At 45.4% G+C, this 15,689-nt stretch overlaps 1 protein-coding gene across 3 annotated transcripts in view; it reads right to left on the reverse strand.

Annotated features, from left to right (window-relative positions):
• The window catches only part of adgrl2a (adhesion G protein-coupled receptor L2a), an 852,977-nt gene that overhangs the window by 484,111 nt on the left and 353,177 nt on the right, over positions 1-15,689 (reverse strand). The window contains exon 1 of one of the 3 annotated variants that reach the window (XM_073062549.1): positions 15,045-15,184. The exons of the other annotated variants lie outside the window; for them this stretch is intronic. The gene's annotated coding sequence lies outside the window, so the exon portion shown is untranslated. Of the gene's footprint in view, positions 1-15,044; positions 15,185-15,689 lie in introns of those variants that run through there. 3 annotated transcript variants of the gene reach the window in all.

Raw genomic sequence — 15,689 nt, forward strand, 5'->3', positions numbered from 1 at the left:
TGTGAGTGAGTGTACTTACCTAATGACATGTATAAATCCTAATGAGCTGAACTAGATCCCAGTTAATCCACTCAATATTTAAAACCATCCTTGTTCTCAGATTATCTGTTGTTCTCATCCTAACCTTTTCCTGGAATTTATTCTGAGATCTCTGTGCTCCAACTCTCCTTATTGTCCCCAAATGCAAACGAGTGAGAACTACTTTCAAGAGTAAATACTATTGTTCTACATTCTCCACTTGAGGAGAGCCAGCACAATGGAGCAAACAAGGTACTTCCATCTCTCAACTTAAAGTAAAGTGAGATATGAATGATGGCACTTCCATTCCTTCCCCATGCACTCCTTCCATGATATTCAAGACATGTATGCATGATCTTCCCAAAAGGTTCAAACTTAAACATCTACATATGTCCCTGGAAGAGATTAACCTTCTGCATTAACATATATTGAATCCCAACATCATTTATAGTTAAAACACATATCCATGGTTTTATGCAAAATGCTGATGGAATGCAGCAGGCCAGGCAGCATCTATAGGAAGAAGCATTGTCGACGTTTCGGGCCAAGACTGACGAAGGGTCTCAGCCCGAAACATCGACAATGCTTCTTCCTACAGATGCTGCTTGGCCTGCTGCGTTCCACCAGCATTTTGTGTGTGTTGCTTGAACTTCCAGCATCTGCAGATTGTGTGTGTGTGTGTGTGTGTGTGTGTGTGTGTGTGTGTGTGTGTGTGTGTGTGTGTGTGTGTGTGTGTGTGTGTGTGTGTGTGTGTGTGTGTGTGTGTGTGTGTGTGTGAGAGAGAGAGAGAGAGAGAGTGAGTGTATGTGTGTGTGGTTGGGTGTGCATGTGTGGTTTTGTGTGTGTGTCTGCTTTGTGACTGTGTGTGTGTTAATACATATGCATGTGTACCAGAGTGAATATGACCGTGTACCTAGATCTGATGGCTCTCGGTCAGTACTCACACGAGGTTAAAATAAAAAGGAGGGGTTTCACATTTGATCTCAATTTCATATTAGTTCAGCACATCATTGTGGGTCAAAGTCCCGTACTGTACTGTATCCTATGTTAAAGCTATTGAATATTGAAAGGTCTAGAAAGAGTGGATGTGCAAAGGATGTTTCCAATAGTGGGAGAGTCTTGGACCAGGGGATGCAGCCTCAGAATACATAGCTTAGCTGGGCATAGGGTTGAATTAAAGACAAATCACTGTGACTGGCTATTTCTTATACATACAACAGCACAGTACGGTTCCTTTGGCCCATGATATTGTGACGACCTTTTCACCTAGTTTAAAATCAATCAATCTTCCCTGCTACATTTCCTTGATTTTCTATCATCCATGGTGCCTATTGAAGGGTTTCTTAAATGCTCCTAATGTCTCTGGCTCTACCACCATCCCTGGCTGGGTGTTCCACACATCCTGTGTAAAATACCTCTTCTAATATCTCCCCAATACTTTCCTCCAATCGTCTCAAAATCATGCCCGCTTCTATGAGCTGTTTCCACCCTGGGGAAAAGTCTCTGGCTGTCCACTTGATCCAGTGCCTCTTATTATTTTGTATGGCGATGGATTCCCGCTTTCAGAGCCCACTGAGTGGCCCAGCATTTTCGATATCTCCAGGAGCGGCCTAGTAGTCGTGCGCCTTTGGGGTGCAACCCTACGGCCCTGTGGACGACCCGATTCCTCGCTGGTGTTCCTGACTGAAGCATTGCGGGAGATCAGAACGTCAAGACAGCGTTGTTCGCTGCCGCTGAAATAAGTGGCAATGCAGACTGTAACATCGCAACAGCAAGCTGTTGGTCTCTCTCTCTCTCCCTTGTTAGAGAGAGAGAGAGAGAGCGCCTGGGGCATGTGGAAGTGTCAGGATGGACAGTGTTTTTTTATGGACTCTAGATCATGGTCTTTGGGGGCTTTGCTTTAGCTTGCATGACGGGTGATGGGGGTTGATGCATTTTCTGAGGCAAGTGAGGGGAAGGTTGGTGCTTTGCTGCAACTTGTATGTGGGAGGGGGAGAGAGGGCTTCGGAGTTCTAATGTTTTTCTGTCATTTATTCTTTGGGGTTGTTCTTCTGTTTCGTGGATGTCTGTGGAGAGTAAGAATTTCAGGATGTATACAATATACATTCTCTGATATTAAATAGAACCATTGAAGCACCTCTATCAAGTCACCTCTCATCCTCCTTCACTCGAGAGAGAAAAGCCCTAGCTCGCTTAACGTTTCCCTGTAAGAAACACTCTCCAATCCAGGCAGTATCCCGGTCAATCTCCTCTGCACCCTTTCTAAAAGCTTCCATATCCTTCTTACGTTGAGGTTACCAGAAGTCAACACACTGTTGATTCTACACAACGTCCTCAGGTGAGTTGTGAGGAATTTGTGTGCGTTGGTTGGAGGAGGCAGGGAATTGCTCATGCACTTAACAGCAGGCAACAACCAAGGGAGGAATTTACCCGCAACTTGCATCAACTAAAAGGGCTGTAAAGATTTCATCTTCTTTGCGGCGTGGCTTCGGAGTTGAACACCCTCTCTGATCTCTGGGACATTTCACTAATAACCTGCGATACGGCGCATTCTTCAGGAACCTGCCTTTAAAGACTCAATCTCAAATATTGACCTTTTTAAGAGACACACCTGGAATATCAAAGTGTCACACTAAACCTTATCGGCAGAAAGGCATTTTGAACCTCTCAGTTTTATTGATGGCCAACAGTAAGTGTCTAATAAAAGCCAATTTGTTCATTAATAAACGAAGCGTTCTCAAACGGGAAGACTAGTGTTATCAAGGGATAGGTATAGTCAGAAACTTTGAAAGAATTACAACACATTATCCTTGCAATTACCCTGAAAAGTGTATTACCCATTTCTCTCTCCCTCTCACTGCTACCTGTTGTAACCATTGTTCAGCATTGAATTCATATTAATCTTGATAATAGCTGCTGGATTGCTTCACTGATCACAGTGAAACACCGTCAGATTGAGCTGAGACAGGTAAGCAAGCCCTGCCGTCTGTTCTGCAATAAATTACACGGCGCTTGCAAAAAGCTACAATGCAGCAGCTATAAAGGCTGAAGGAGCCTCCTCACGAAACCCATTCAAGTGTTAAATACAAAAAGTTCTACAGATGCTGCAAATCCAGAGTAACGCATGTATAAAATACCGGAGGAATTCAGCAGGTCATGCAACATTTATGAAAATGAATAAACATTCGATGCTTTGAGCTGTGGGCATTCATCAGGACTGGAATGGAAGGGGGGAAGAAACATAGAAAATAGGTGCAGGAGTAGGCCATTCGGCCCTTCGAGCCTGCACTGCCATTCAGTATGATCATGGCTGATCATCCAACTCAGAACCCTGTACCTGCTTTATCTCCATACCCCCTGATCCCTTTAGCCACAAGGGCCATATCTAACTTCCTCTTAAATATAGCCAATGAACCGGCCTCAACTGTTTCCTGTGGCAGAGAATTCCACAGATTCACCACTCTCTGTGTGAAGAGGCTTTTCCTCATCTCGGTCCTAAAAGGCTTCCCCTTTATCCTTAAACTGTGACTCCTCGTTTTGGACTTCCCCAACATCGGAAACAATCTTCCTGCATCTAGCCTGTCCAATCCCTTCAGAATTTTATACGTTTCAATAAGATCCCGGGAAGATGCCGGGAAAAGAAGTTGTGGGGAGGGGAAGGAGGACAAACTGGAAGGTGATAGGTGAAGCCAGGTGGGTGGGGGAGGGGGGATGTGATTACAAGCTGGGAGCTGATTAAGTGGAAAAGGTAAAGGGCTGGAGAAGGAGGAATAAGTAGAGAATGGACCATGTGAGAAAAGAAAGGAGGAGGGGCACAAGAAGAGCGTGATAGGCAGGTGAGGCGATGAAGTCGGGGGGGGGGGGGAAGGGGAATGAAGAAGAATGAAGGGGGCGGAGAAGATTACTGGAAGTCAGAAAAATCAATGTTGATGCTATTAGGCTGGAGCCTACCTGGAGGGAACATGAGGTGTTGCTCCTCCACCCTGAGAGTGGCCTCATTGTGGCAAAAGAGGAAGTTATGGACCAACATGTCAGAATGGGAGTTGGGATAGGAATTAAAATGGTTGGCCTCCATCTTTGCCATTATGAGTATTATAATTAGATGGGAGAAGGAATGGAGGACAAGCTAGAAGGTGATAGGTGAAGCCAGGTGGGTGGGGGAGGGGGGGATGAAGTAAGAGGCTGAAAGATGATAGGTGGAAAAGGTAAAGGGCTGGAGAGGAAGAAGTCCAATAGGAGAGGACGATTGGTCCATGGGAGAAAGGGAAGAAGGAAGGTCTCCGGGGGAAGTGATAGGCAGGTGAGGAGAAGAGGTAGGGGGCCAGAGTGGGGAATTTAAGAGGAAGGAAAACATTTCCCAGAAGTTGGAGAAATCTATGTTCATCCCATCAGGAATGGAGACTGCCCAGACAGAATATGAGATGTTGCTCCTCTCTCCTGGAATTCAGCTGAATAGAACATTTTGTGCAGCACCTAGCGTGGCAGGTCCTGATTGACTTGTGGGGGAATAGAAGAACGCAAGGAAACGGGGGCAGGAGCAGCAGACTTGGCCCTTCTCGTTAGCCCCGACATTTAGCATTTAGACAAGAGGAACAAGTTCCATTAAACCCATGGGTTCACGAAACAGTGAGACTAGACAGGTTCCCACCATCAGTGAGTCTGGAGTCCGAGGCCAAGTGTTTAGCAAGTTCTGGGATCGATACTGAAGATCGAGGCAAGGGGACGAATTGGAAGTCCAGAAGTCAAAATGGGTTGGCTAAAGTCAAGTCTGTGAATCTGTGCTAGTCTACTGAGGAGGTCAAAGCCCATTGTCTGGACGCCGGAGTCTGCGTCAGTTGGAAGCCTGTCCTGGTTATGGAGGACTGTGTATGTGTGTGGAGGGTGGGACGTACGGAGTTTGTTGTTGTGGCCTGAGCACTGTGGACATGTTACATTGGCGCCAGAATGTGTGGCAACGCTTGTGGGCTGCCCCCAGCACATCATTAGGTTATGTTGCTGGTGGACACAAATGACACATTTCACTGTATGTTTGGATGTACATGTGATAAATAAACTGGAATCTAGAAAGTGTTGGAAAAGGGCCGGTAACATCATAAAGGATCCCACTACCCTGCTCATGGACTGGGAGGAGGCTACATAGCATCAACACCAGGAGCACCTGACTCAAAAACAGTTACTTTCCCCAGCAGTAAGGCTGATCAACACCTCCACTCACTAACCCACCCCTCCACAAAGGAGAAAATCTGCAGATGCTGGAAATCCGAGCAACACGCACACAAAATGCTGGAGGAGCTCAGCAGGCCAGGCAGCACCTATGGAAAAGAGTTCGGGCCGAGACCCTTCTTCAGGAATGATGCATTTCACTGTGTGTTTCAATGTTTTGATGTACATGTGACAAATAAAGCTAATCTTTATCGTTAAGTCTTTCAATTAAATTAAATCCGTTCACATGGTGTACATCCATCCATCCCCTGCACATTCATATCTCTATCTTTCACCACTATTGTCTAACCCTGCCATTGCATTCCAGCCACCCACCACTTTGTGTAAAAAAAACATACCTCGCAGATCTTCTTTAATCTCTCTCTCTCTCCTTACGTGCACTTATTCCAGTGTCTCTCATACAGAGAGCGTGAGGCATCAGTGTGGAATTCCATTCCTGCAAACAATCCCACCCTGACGTGTGGTGCAACAGAGGTAATAATCACAGACGGAAGGAAAAAAATTAACTCTGAAAATCAATAACTATTCACTCAGCAGTTTGCAAACAAACGAAGATAAGAATGCAATGATCTTTTCTAATTGGCCCTTTAAAAAAAGCAGATTCTTTTAACCCAGTTCAAAGTGCAGAATATTCCTTGTGTAACCCATATTTTGAATAAACTGTACAGGATTTGTGCAGAATAAAATGATGAAACAGAGGAATGGGATGGTGGCGTAGCAGGTAAGGCAACACTTTACAACAGCACTGGCCCGTGTTTAATTCCCACCACTATCTGTAAGGGATTTGTACGTTCTCCCTGTGAGCGTACGGGTCTCCTCCTGGTGCTCTGCTTTATTCCCACATTCCAAAGACGTATGGGTTAGGGTTAGTGAGTTGTGGCCATGCCTCGTTGGCACCAGAAGTATGGTGAGACCTGCGGGCTGCCCACAATGCACGCCTGGGCTGTGTTGGCTGTTGATGCAAACAATACATTTCACTGTGTGCTTTGATATTTCCTAAAAGATAGAGCAGTACAGCACATGAACAGGCCCTTTGGCCCACAATATTGTGCGGAACCTATTAAATTAGTAATCAAATGGCTAATCTCTTCTGCCTACTCAATGTCCATATCCTTCTTTGTGCCTATCTAAACGAATCTTAAAAGTCCATACTATTTCTAATACGTTCCCAGTCAGCGCATTCCAGGCAACCACCACTGTGAGTAATAACTCGTCCCTCACATCTCCTCTGAAATTACCTCCTCTCACCTTAAATGCATGCCCTCTGGTATTAGATATTTCAATGCAGGAAAAAAAAAGATAATGTCTGCCCACTATGCCTCTCATAATCTTATAAACCTTTATCAGATCTCCCCTCAGTCTCCAATGCTCCAGAGAAAACAACCAAAGTTTATCTAACCTCTTGTTATAACACAGATATTCACTTCTTTTGGTTCTTCCAGGGGAAGAAAGGGTTAACATGTGAATAGCATTTGATGGCTCTAAGCTTGTACTCGCTGGGGTTTAGAAGAATGGGTTGGGGGGGAACGATCTCATTGAAACATTAAATAATGACAGGCCTGGATGGGCCAAATGGCCTAAATCTGCTTCTATGTTCCTCTCACCTTTCAATGAATGTATGACAAAGGAAGCTAATCTTTAAACCTATAAATCTGTTGCATGTTGACTGGCTGATTAAGTGAGTCTCACAAAGTTCTCATGCATCAGTGCTTGGTTAACATAGAACATGGAACACAGAAAACCTACAGCACAATACAGGCTGTGCCGAACATGTACTTACTTTAGAAATTACCTAGGGTTACCCAGAGCCCTCTATTTTTCTGAGCTCCATGTACCTATCCAAGAGTCTCCTAAAAGATCAAAAATTTGTTAGCTCTTTCCACACAAAAGACAGAGACTCAAATAGCCAGGTTTGCACTTCAATACATTACGGTGGAAGCTTTGGATTACAGGAGGCACTGCCTCAGGAAGGGTTCTCCACCTTCTGGGACATGCCCTCCCCTTTGCACAGCAGGAGCCATTTGGCATCCAGAGACAAGATAAAGATGCAAATGAAGATGACACACCTGGATGGCACTTACTATCGGTCAGTTCCTTCACAAACTCTGAATTTAATTGGCCTGTAACATAGAGATTCTATCAGCTATTATCGTAGGGTGCTGGATGATTGATCATGCAAATAGGGAATTTAAACACATGTAAGATTACCAATAGGTCAGTATCTGCAGCCGCTTGTCAATTCTGTATATGGATGGCATTTCTGACCTCTTTCATTAACAAAGTGTTTTTTTGAACACAGAACTGCCAGTCGCCGGATGTTTTGTTTTCAACACCATTCTCTATAAACTCTAGAGACTGTTGTGCATAAAATTCTCAGGAGGTCAGCAGTTTCTTAGTCACTCAAACCATCCTGTCCGGCACCAGCAATCACTCCATGATTAAAGTCACTTCAATTACATTTCTTCCCCTTTCTGATGTTTGGTCTGAACGACTAAACCTCTTGACCACGTCTGCATGCTCTTATGCATTGCGTTGCTGCCACATGATTGGTTGATTAGATATTTGCCTTTACAAAAGGTGTACCTAATAAAGTGGCCATGGAGTGTAAATAACGTGTGACTGAGGAACGAGTGTGAATTTTCAGAGTCCAGTAACTTGGTGAAGACACCTTGCTCCTGTTTTCCAGTGTGTGTGCTTGTATCCTAACCAGCCCACTTTCCCAGTCCATCAGAGAGTTACCCCTCATTCCACAAATACAAGAGATGCTGGAATTCCAGAGTTAACACACCCACAAGATGCTGGGGAACTCCGCATGAATGGAAATGATCAGCAATCGACATTTCAAGCCAAGACCTTTCATCAGAACTGTAAAAGAAGAGGGAAGACACCGGAATAAGAAGATGGGGGGGGGGGAGGGGAAGGAGTACCAGCTGGAAGGTGATGGGTGAAGCCAGGTGGGTGGGGGAGTTGGAAGGGGATTAAGTTAGAAGCTGGGAGGCGATAGGTGGAAAATGTAAGGGACTGCAGAAGAAAGAATCTGATAGGACAGGGGAGTGGACCATGGGAGAAAGGGAAGGAGAAGGGATGCCAGAGGCAGGTGAGTAGTGATGAGGTAAGAGGGGAGCCAGAGTGGGGAATAGAAGAAGAGAGAAAGGGAAGGAGGGAGACATTACCAGAAAGTAGAAAAACTGATGTTTATGCTGTCAGCTAGGAGGCTACCCAGATGGAATATGAATATGTATATGATGGAATATCCCACATTCCAGCAGAGAATCTGACACAGAAATACCTCAAGGGCTGTGAAGCTAAGCCAGCTGTTTCTCCAAGTCTTGTGGTCAATTTAATCGTGCTCTGAAGAGGCTTGCAATCCGTCCAGTTTAAAAAGGAAGGCCGCTGACAAATGTTCAGAGCAATGCCAGCTATGGCCACATCTAAAGAGTAAAGCTAAAGGAACTTTGGAAGAGAATGTGTGAATCCTGGTATGAACTAAATGTGTTATATGATGGACAACAGAACAAAGTCTCCCCATGGCTCTTAAACTTCTTGAGATCTTTAAGAGCATAACAGTGAACCACCCGTATCTGTCAAGTTGCCAGAATCGTCACATGGAACTCACAAGTTACGAATGTGTTGATGTAGGCAAGGCTGTCAGACAGATGGGGCTCATCAGGCATGGTTGCAATTCATCTAGGAGGCAGAAAACTCTGATCTCCAACCTCCGCTGCCTTGTGGCTACATCCACTCATGAGGAAGGCTTTAGGAGTAAACCCTGAGGAAAAATCTGGAGCTGGAGTCCCCTAAGTCGGTCTTATGTTCAGTTCAATGCTGACTGGCAACTTCTGCAATACTGCTGGTGCCAAACTGTATCAGTCTCTGCGAGGTGGACCCTGTCACATGGACAACAGCTTGCTCTCCCTATTGTACTGACCTGGTCTGTGTACTGGCTTGCATAACACATAGACAGCTATTCCGCAACATCCACGATCAACCCCAACCACCAGGGCAAGGCTGGCTTCTGAGGGAATCTCAAAATGATTACAGGATGCATTCATTTTGTACAACAGCATTTCACACTTCCCACTGTCTCAGGAAAGCAGCCCATACACAATGGGCGCAGTAGTATAGCAATTAGCGGAACTCTTTACAGCACGAGTGAACCAGGTTCATTTCCCTGTGACCTTGCGGGTTTCCTCTGTGTGATCTGGTTTCTTCCCACATTCCAATGATATTCCGGTTAGGGTTATGGCAAAACCTGCTGAATGCTGGATACGGGTTAGGGTTAGTGAGTTGTGGGCATGCTATGTTGGCACTGGAAGAATGGCAACACCTGCTGCATGCTGGATACGGGTTAGGGTTAGTGAGTTGTGGGCATGCTATGTTGGCACTGGAAGAATGGTAACACCTGCTGGATGCTGGATACGGGTTAGGGTTAGTGAGTTGTGGGCATGCTATGTTGGCACTGGAAGAATGGTAACACCTGCTGGATGCCCTCAGCACTTCCTCGAACTGCAGCTTATTCCTTTGCACAGTACTACAGCAATTTCATGTATTGCACTGTACTGCTGCCTTAAAAAAATGATTTCATGACAATGTGAGTGATGATAAACCTGATCCTAATATGGGTCTCTATTGTGGACTGAGAGTGGCAAGGGGACAGGAAGAGGGGAATCGTCGTTGGGGGAAAATGGAAGGGAGAGGGGAAGGAAACATTCTGTAAAGATCAATAAACCAATTGTTCAGAATCAAATGCAGCAGCAGTGAGAAGAGAGCATGTTCTGGATAGTGGGCGCCCTTTAGCCCAACTAATCCATCCTGGCAAGTTGCTGGTTCCATTTTCCTGCACTTGGCCCATATCCACCTTTCCTATCCATGTACCAGATTATACATCTTTTAAATATAATTGTACCCACCTCTACCACTTCTGTCAGGAAACGTAGAGGAGGCTTGACCCAAAAGCAGAGCAGCGGGGCTGAATCAGCAGTGAATGATCACTTTAATATAGGCAGCAAAACAACAAGCCACAAGGGGCCCAAAACAAGAAAGAACAGATATGAAACACAACAGGCTACCTGGTAAACTTTAGGCAGGGAGAGTGAAAACTCGGAGTAACTGGTTGAGGCTGGCTCATTCGATGAGTGAACCAGGACTGTGGATGAGAACTGGGGTTAAGTAGGCTGCAGGTGAGGAGTCAGGAATGACAGGCAGACAACTCTTATTAGTTGGGTGGAGACTGGGAGGTGCCTGCACGTGCAGGCTGGGATGTGTCAGTGGGAGCAGGCCTGCCAACTTCCTTTGGCAGCTCATTCCACAAAAAACTGCTTCCCCTCAGGTCCCTTTTAAATTTTTGCCTTCACGTTATCAGAATCAGAATCGGAGATTGCATTACAGAAGTCGTACATTAGTCTTTTGGATTCAATAGTGAAAGGTTAGGAATATGTATTCAAGCTCTTCTGAGCAGGGAGGAAGAAAAGAAGCCATCTTAAATTGGTTCCTAAAGAATCTGAACTTATTGACATGTGCAGTCATAGAAAGTGAATCAATCTTCATTCAGGATTCAGAATAAACATGCACAATGTGAAATCAATAGCCCAGTCAAAGTCCACAGACACAGACAACGGTAAGCAACAAAAAGGCTAACGGTGCAAATGTTCTGTGGACTGTGCTGAAAAGGCTGTCGGCTGCTGCAACAGGGACGTGGGAGGGAGGGTTGGAAAGACAGCTAGTGGTCCTTACAGTCGTCAATTCATGCCTACCCACTGGCTTGACGCATTGGTTGAATCAGCATCTGGTCATCACCGGGTTTTACATGGGCTTTACATTGACCACCACAGTGGTTAGCTCATGCTGCTGGAGTTCAGAGTTCAATTCCAGCGTCCTCTGTAGGAAAGTTTGTACGTTCTTCCTGCATGTGCCTGGGTTTCCTGCATGTGCTGCAGTTTCTTCCAACAGTCCAAAGACGGACCAGTTGGCAGGTTAGTTGGTCATTGTAAATTGTCCAGTGTTTAGGCTAGGGTTAAACAAGTGGGTTGCTGGGCGATGCATCTCGTTGGGCCGGTAGGGCCTGTTCTGTATTAAATGTCCAAATAAAATAAAGAGCTGACTTGATAGAGGTGTAGAAGACGGATCACAGTCTAGTATGGAGGGGGCCACTGCACAGGATCGGAAAAAGCTGCAGAGTTGTAAACTCAGCCGGCTCCATCACAGGCATACCCCCCCCCCCCCCCCCCCGCAGCATCGAGATCTTCAAAAGGCAATGCTTCCTAAAGGCGGCAGCCATCATTAAGGACCCGCACCATCCAGGACATGTCCTCTTCTCATTACTACCATCAGGGAGGAGGCACAGGAGCCTGAAGACACACACCATGTGCCCCAGCAACCCCACAACCCCGATTAACACTAACCTAATCGTGGGACAATTTACAATGACCAATTAAACTACCCGGTATGTATTTGGACTGTGGGAGGAAACCGGAGCACCCAGCGAGAAGACCCACACATTCCACGGGGGAGGACATACAGAGACTCCCTACAGAGGATGCGGTCGCTGCTGAATGGGATCTTGCTTTATAGACAGACAGCTGCTCTGTCTCCTGTGTTACAGCTTGAAAAGTTGTCTGTGGAGCACCACGGGATGTTCAGAGGTTGCATAAGGTGCCCGTCAAGTGTATACTGCCTTGCTTGCTTGTGATCAGCAAACCCCTGTGGCCCAGAGAACAGGACTGACACTGCTGAGCGCACGTCATTCTCTGCACTCTTAAGCAGAGGGCCCTTGTTCTTTCTCTCGGCGAACCCCAGCTCTGGCTGTTATTAACACAACAATGATTGGTTGTCCTGAAAACACAATTAAAAGCCCGCTGGCTCTTTGTTTCATAATTCACTCTCAGGGCTAATAAGCAGAGTAGCAAGTCTATTTACTCCGGCATTGTTCCTGCCCTGTCAAATTCAAAACAGGGCACTTTTGTAAACACAACTGCGTCCTCTGAGCTGTGGGTGACTCACTATTCCAAGCCATTGCAGTTTTTTCTGTTTTTCCAAAGAGCTGTCATTCACAAGCAACATCACTGTTATAGAGTCAAACACCGCAGAAACAGGCCCTTCGGCCCTACTCATCCATGCTGACCGTATTGCCCAGTGAGCTAGTCTCATCTGGGCCTATAGTTACTGGAGTTCAAAGGTTCCTTTAATATAAGACCATAAGACCATAGGACATAGGAACAGAACTAGCCCATTCAGCCCATCGAATCTGCTCCACCATTCCATCATGACTGATCCCGAATCCCACTCAACCCCCTTACCCCTGCCTCCTCTCCATATCCTTTGATGCAATTTGATCGGTCAGGAAACTATCAACTTCTGCTTTAAATATACCCATGGACTTGGACTCCATCACAGTCTGTGGCAGAACATTCCACAGATACATTAGTCTCTGGCTGAAAGGTATTCCTCCTTACCTCTGTTCTCAAGGGTCGCCCTTCAATTTTGAGGCTGTGCCCTCTAGTTCTGGATACCCCCATCATAGAAAACATCCTCTCCACATCCACCTTATCTAGTCCTTTCAACATTCAAAATTCAGAATACGTTGTTGTTCCTTTCAGCACCATGTGGCCCATCGAGCGGCAACCTTGCCGTTTCTTTAGCATTTTACAGAGCTTTTACAAGCTTGATGCTCAACCTAGCATGGATGGAAAGAGTGCAAGAAGCCAGCCGGATTCGAACTCAGGACAACTTGTCTCGAAGTCCAGTGAGGATGCCACTTCATCACCAGCCAGTTATCAGAGTATGTATACAATATACATTGATATCTGAAATTCGTACTCCTCACAGACATCCACGAAACAAGAAAACCCACAGAATGAATTGCAGACACATTGAAGCCCCGAAGCTCCCTTCCCCTCCCTTCGCACCAGCAGCAGCAAAAGCATGGTTGCCACCGTGCCAGCAAAAGCACTGACCTCCTCACTCCCCCCACATGCAAGCAACAGCAGAAGCTCCAAAGCCCCAAAGAGTCCTTGATCTAGAGTCCGTCAAGTCTACAGTCCACAAACCAGCACTTTGGTATCTCAGACAGGCCGTCTCTCCTGGTGAGGGAGAGACAGCTCAAACTCCTGCAGCAACGACATAAGAGACCAGAAACTCGCTGATCCGATGTTACGATCTTCTGTGATGCTTTTCCAAGCCACCTGTCTCGAGGAACGATAGGCTCTCACTCTCCATCGAAAGAGAGGAGAATGAAAGGGGGGGGGGGGTGGATTTCATTGAAACCTACCAAATATTGAAAGGCACAGATAAAGTGGATGCACACAGGATGTTTCCAGTGATGAGGGAGTCTAAGACCAGAGGAATCAGACTTAGAACAACTAAATCTGAGCTGTGATTTGAAAACACGTTGTCTTGGGCTGTCAGTCTTCTCTCGAAGGGGCTGGGTACTGATGCACTGTTACATACACAGATACATTGTACATCACGCAGGAGAGCTCTGCTGTGCTATTACACTGAAGTTAAAAAATAAATTTTAGGTACTTGGAGTTTGAAGTAAAAGAAAGAAGAATTGCTGGAAACATTCAGCAAGTCAGCCAGCATCCATGGAGAAACAAACTCAACGTTCAGGTCAGAGATTCTTACATTTCAGATTTCTAGCATCTGCAGCTTTTTTCCTGATTTTCTCTTAACTTTTCAAAGAAATTTTTTCTGATAACAATCCTGTCTTGCTTTTTAATAAAAAAAAATTTCTAATGTATCAAGATCTCTGTATTGCTGCAAGGACAGCGTTTAATGTCTACTCATGTCTGGCTGTGAACTGAATGGCTTTGCGAGTCATTTCTTTGACAGCCACATTAGTAAGCAAGGAGTCAGTATAGGTCAGACTAGATAAGGACAATACTTCCTCCTCTGAAGGACACTGGTGAATAGATAAGTTTTATAGTAGTTTTATGCTCACATTACTGATGACTATTGCTTTTTTAAAATACTTCACATTGTTAATCTAAATTTCATGGAGTTATACAGCACAGAAACACTCTATTCGACCCATCATGGCTACGTGACCATCCGCTACCTAGCTATATCTATGGGCACCACAGTATTGGAGTGGTTTCGGGGGCCACAGTAGTGTTGCAGTTAGCACGGCACTTTTACGGCACGGGGAGTTCCAGAATTCGAGTTTAGTTCCAGTGTCGTTCGGTAAGCAGTCTCCTTACGTGTGCTCCGGTTACCCCCCCAACAGTCCAAAGACATACCGGTTAGTGGGTTAATTGGTTATTGTAAATTATCTCATGACTAGGTCAGGGTTAATCGGGGTGGTGGGGTTGCAAGGGAGGTGTGGATCGAAGGGCTGCAAGGGCCTATTCCACACAGTATCGCTAAATAAATAAAATATATAGAAGTTTCCCCCGCTATTCGAAGGTAGAGTGTTCCTATGAAACGGTTCGTAAGCTGGAGTGTCGTAAAGTGAGGAAGCAATTACCATTTATTTATATGGGAAAAATTCATAAGCATTTGCAAACCCAAGAAAATAACCTACCAAATCATGCCAAATAACACATAAAACCTAAAATAACAGTAACATATAGTAAAAGCAGGAATGATCTGATAAATACACAGCCTGTATAAAGTAGGAATACTTTTCCGCAATTATTGTAGCATTGTCCACCGCAGCAAAAATCTCACGCAATCGCTCTCAGCAGCACTCGTGGCAGAAACACTTTTTCCAGTAACCTTTAAGCTATGAAGCTACCAAATAACACATAAAAATACACAGCCTATATAAAGTAGAAATAACGTACGTACAGTGTAGTTTCACTTACCGGAAGACAGTGAGCACACTGATGATGGTGTGTTAGGCTGAGTCGTCGGAGGCTGGGGTGGTGGGGGACTGGGGTGTCATCTCATCGTCGTCTGTTTCCATCAGGGCAGGCTGGTCACCTTCTTCCATGTCTGCCTGCCTCAATGTCGAAGGTCGAGTTTCATCGTCTGCTGTGGCTGATGTGCAAGGCTTGAAAAACGACAGTATGCTTGACTGCTTAGCCTTGCGGATTTTTCTTTCATACAGTTCTTTGTAAGCACTCAAATCATCCTACAAATATGCCCTAAACCTACGTACCCTTTCAAAATTAAAGTCATACTTTTCTGCAATCATTGCAGCGTTGTCAATCGCAGCGAAAATCTCACGCAGTTACTTCCCGTTCAGTTCCTGGATGTCTTCACTTTCAGGCTGTTCGCTACTGCGTTTGGCTTCAATTGTTATCCTTTTCTCTTCATCAGCTCTTCATCTGTCAGTTCTTGGTCACGGGATGCCAAAACCTCTTCAACATCATCTCTGTCAACTTCCACAAACCCTTAGCCAAACTCACTATGTCCTTACTTTGTTCACCACGATCGAAACGCTTAATTATGTCTAGTTTTACGCTAAGTGTAACACCCTTACTCGCTCTTTTAGGTTTTTCCGATAC

The sequence above is a fragment of the Hemitrygon akajei genome, chromosome 12, assembly GCF_048418815.1.
Source record: "Hemitrygon akajei chromosome 12, sHemAka1.3, whole genome shotgun sequence".
Taxonomy (NCBI): domain Eukaryota; kingdom Metazoa; phylum Chordata; class Chondrichthyes; order Myliobatiformes; family Dasyatidae; genus Hemitrygon; species Hemitrygon akajei.